This window comes from Macaca fascicularis, chromosome 12, assembly GCF_037993035.2.
Source record: "Macaca fascicularis isolate 582-1 chromosome 12, T2T-MFA8v1.1".
NCBI lineage: Eukaryota > Metazoa > Chordata > Mammalia > Primates > Cercopithecidae > Macaca > Macaca fascicularis.
The window spans coordinates 117,530,416-117,534,801 of record NC_088386.1 but is presented as its reverse complement, the minus strand read 5'-3'; the positions used below and the strand labels follow the sequence as shown (position 1 = coordinate 117,534,801).

The 4,386-nt window shown below is 42.4% G+C and overlaps 1 pseudogene; it reads right to left on the bottom strand.

Annotated features, from left to right (window-relative positions):
- Positions 1-3,094: 3,094 nt before the first annotated feature.
- LOC102131656 (large ribosomal subunit protein uL14-like) lies at positions 3,095-3,616 on the bottom strand (annotated as a pseudogene).
- Between the last annotated feature and the right edge of the window lie 770 nt (positions 3,617-4,386).

The window sequence follows — 4,386 nt, the reverse complement described above, 5'->3', positions numbered from 1 at the left end:
TGATTTTCTGTTCCATGTTTTGCTCTTGAGGTTTCTAAGAAGAGGTGCTTACAGCACTGTGTTCATCCCAAAAGTTTGCCTTCTTGTTTGAAGACCAAATCAGGGCCTTTAGCCTGATGCAGTGGCTCATGCCTGTCATCCCAGCACTTTGGGAGGCTGGGGCAGGCAGATTGTTTGAGCTCAGGAGTTTAAGACCAGCCTGGCAGCATGGTGAAAACCTGTCTCTACAAAAAATACAAAAATTAGCCAGGCATGGTGGCATGTGCCTTTAGTCCCAGCTACTAGGGAGGCTGAGGCTGGAAGATCGCTGGAGGCTGAGGCTGGAAGATCGCTTGAGCCTGGGAGGTGGGAGGATCACTTGAGCCTAGGAGGCAGAGGTTGCAGTGAGCCGAGATGGCGCCACTGCACTCCAGCCTGGGTGACAGAGTGAGACCCTGTCTCAAAAAACAAAAACAAACAAACAAACAAACAGGGCTGTTGAATTTTCTTTAAGACCCTGGTCTATCAGAGATTTCTCCCTGACTGCTTTTCATAAAACTCCCCATGTCATTCTATCTCTTTAAAAGGCAAATTCTTCCTGTTTAATTGACCTTACCATTTTCTAACTGTCAGTGCCAAAGGTCCCTCAAAGAATAATCCAGCCACCCTCTCTTCTTCACCATCCACTCACTCTTTACATTTTTGAAATCTAGTTTCAACATCATCACCCTACCACCACCCACAGAGACCTCAGTGTAATTTATCTTTCCTGGGGACCTGCTCATTATCCTAACCAACAGTTTTGGTTTTGTTGTTGTTGTCGTTTGTTTTGTTTTTGTTTTTGTTTTGAGATGGGGTCTCGCTCTGTTGCCCAGGCTGGAGTGCAGTGGTGCAATCTGGACTCACTGCAACCTCTCCATCCCTGGTTCAAGCGATTCTCATGCCTCAGTCCTGGGTAGGTAGAATTATAGGCATGTACCACCAAGCCAAGGTAATTTTCTTATTTTTGGTAGAAGCAGAGTTTCACCATGTTGGCTAGGCTATTCTTGAACGCTTGACCTCAAGTGATCCACCTGCCTTGGCCTCCCAAAGTGCTGGGATTACAGGCATGAGGCACCATGCCTGGCTCTAACCAACAGTGTCTATCCAAATGGCTTCTCTGTCACTCCTGGAGAACTGCAGGTTTCCCTCCTTCGCACAGCTCTCACCTTTGGGATTGATCACATTGCCAAGCCTTGGCTTCTTCTCTCCTCGGGACACTGCCTCTGTTTCCTTCATGGGTAGTTTTTCTTCCTTTGAGTTTGTTTATTCCAGAGTTCTATGCTCTTTTGTTGGTGTTGTTCTAAATCCCCACTTCCGATATCTTATCCACTATGGCTCCTTTGTGAGATAATACAAAACCTTCAAATCTTCCTATTCAGCTCTGGTCTCTCTCTCTCTCTCTCTCAGTCTCTCTCTCATCTCTGGAATTTCAGTTTTGCCCTTCCCAGGCCTCCTGATGCTCTCAACTGTTTGTCCCACCTACTGCCTCAAACTCCTCTACTAAAGTCACACCCTAATTCCCTAAACCAGTGTTTCTCAATCAAGGGTGATTTTATTGCTTTCCCTCCACAGCCCACCCCCATCCCAGGACACACGTGGCAATGGCTGGAGACACTGTCGCACTGGGAAGGGTGCTGCTGGCATCTAGTGAGTAGAGGCCAAGAGTGTTGCTAAGCATCCTGCAATGCACAGGGAAGTGCCCACAACAGAGAATACTCTGGTCCCAAGTGTCATAGATGTCCAGGCTGAAATCGTGTCTGAATCCATTTGCCACTGAAACTTCCCCTTATCTTGGCTGGGTGCATTGACTCACACCTGTAATCCCAGCACTTTGGGAGGCTGAGATAGGTAGATCACTTGAGGTCAGGAGTTCAAGACCAGCCTGGTCAACATAGTGAAATGCCCTCTACTGAAAAATACAAAAAAAAAAAAAAAAAAAAAAAAAATTAGCCAGATGTGGTGGCACCCACACGGAATTCCAGCTACTCAGGAGGCTGAGACAGGAGAATCACTTGAACCCAAGGCAGAGGTTGCAGTGAGCTGAGATCACGCCACTACACCACTCCAGCCTGGGTGACAGAGCAAGACTCCATCTCAGGAAAACAAAGGAAAAGAAAAGAAAGAAAGAAACTTCCCCTTATCTGTCACCTCATCACTTTGGCAGAAAGTCTGAGATTTAATCTTAAATTGTTATTTTCCATTTTCCTCAATTAGCTCACTCTAGCCAATAGCCAGAGTTTCATTTGGGTTTTTGCCTTGAAAGTTTCTGTTCATTGATTATTTTCATCCCTACTACTATCTTTACTACATGCATGCACTTGGGTAAAAAATATAGTTTACCTGATCCCAATAGCTCATCTCTTTTCCCTCCTATATTTGCACTCTACTGTTAAATTACATTTCCTCAAATACTGTTTTCCTCACATCAAAAACTTTCAGTGGCATCCTCTAGAGCCTTTCTTGTTAGGATTCCTTGACAGTTAGGCCCTTATTGACACCTTCCTCTTATGTCCTAAGTGAACCTTCCATTCCAGGCAAACTGGCCTACTCGTTCCATTTTTTATTCTAAATGTAATAGTCATAATAAATAATTTTTACAATACTGTATTAGCAGTTCTACTAGATAGCAAAACAGTTGATTAGTGAACCATTAACAAAGATTGGTTTCTCTTTTTGAAGGATCTATCCTTAATATCTCATGATACACATCTGTGGATTCTGGAGCCAAGCTAACTGGATTAAGTTCTTGGATCTGCCATGTAGGAACTTGGGCAAGTTGCCTCGTTTCCCTATCTGTAAAATGGGCTGACAATAATGCTTATCTCACAGGGTTGCTGTGCAACTTACAATAGTCCCTGGAATATAGTAAACTAAAAACTATATAATTAGGCTATTATCATTTCCTTAATGAACGCACATTTAAAGGCTGTATACTTTTTGGGGGTTTTTTGTTTTGTTTTGGGAACAAATACTTTTTAATTGGCTTAAAGTTTATTTTTATTTTTATTAATAAAACAAAACAAAAAAGCAAAAACAAAAACAAGAAAAAAGCAAAAACAAATATCCTGGAGAATCATGCAATGCTTCTAGCATTGAATACAATCCGGGATCTCAAGTCTCCATGCTTCTTTGCTACTGGTCCTGTAATGGCAGAACCTTTCATCTCACCTTTATTGTTTACTATGACCCCTGCATTATCTTTAAAATAAAGAAATATGCCATCTTTTCTCCGGTATGACTTCTGTTGTCAAATGACCACTGCTGGAGGTACCTTTTTTCTGAGCTCTGGTTTGCCTTTTCTTGACTGTGGTCATCACCATGTAACCCACATCGGCAGCGGGAAGTCTGTTCAGCCGTCCGTTGATCCCCTTCCTGGAGATGATATACAGACTTTTGTCTCCTGTGCTGTCAGCATAGTTGATCACAGCTCCTGCTGGAAGACCCAGAGAAATTCGGAACTTCACACTAGAGGACCCACCACATTCTCGCTTCAACATCTATCTTTTTTTTTTTTTGAGATGGATTTTCACTCTTGTTGCCCAGGCTGGAATATAATGGCATGATCTCGGCTTACTGCAACCTCCACCTCCCCTGTTCAAACAATTCTCCTGCCTCAGCCTCCCAAAGCTAGGATTATAGGTGCCTGCTACCATGCCCAGCTTTTTTTCTTTCTTTCTTTCTTTTTTCTTCTTTTTTTTTTTTTTTTTTGTATTTTTAGTAGAGACGGGGTTTCACCATGTAGGCCAGGCTGGTCCCGAACTCCTGACCTTAGGTGGTCCACCCACCTCAGCCTCCCAAAGTGCTGAGATTACAGGCTTGAGCCATTGCGCCTGGCCCACTTCAACATCTTGAACGATGGAAAGTAAAGGCCATATATTGATGTATAGTGTAAATAATGTTATCACGTCTATTGGTATGCTAGCCAAAGTGACGTACCCCCAATGCATATCTAATTGTTTGATCTGGATATTTTCTGAGCATATCATTAATGATTTTTTCTTTATGTATTATATATATATGTGTATGTGTGTGTATACACACACACACACACACACACACACACATATTTAATGAGAGACCTAGCATGATTCTAGAAACCTAAAAAATCCTACAAGATGCAAAACTTCAGTATACACAGTATTCCCACATCAGTAAAGGTCTCCATGTGGCCAGGATTATCAAGTTTCTGAAGTTCAGTATTCAACTTGTTCATCATTAATTACAACGTGGCTCTGATCAACTTAAAAGCAATTAAGGAAAAACCAGAACCAAGAATAAAAGACAAGCTTTCTTTCTACTTTTTCTCTTTTTCCAGAGTTTCGATGTTTTCCATGTAGCTCCACATGAATGGGTTAGAAGGTAGAG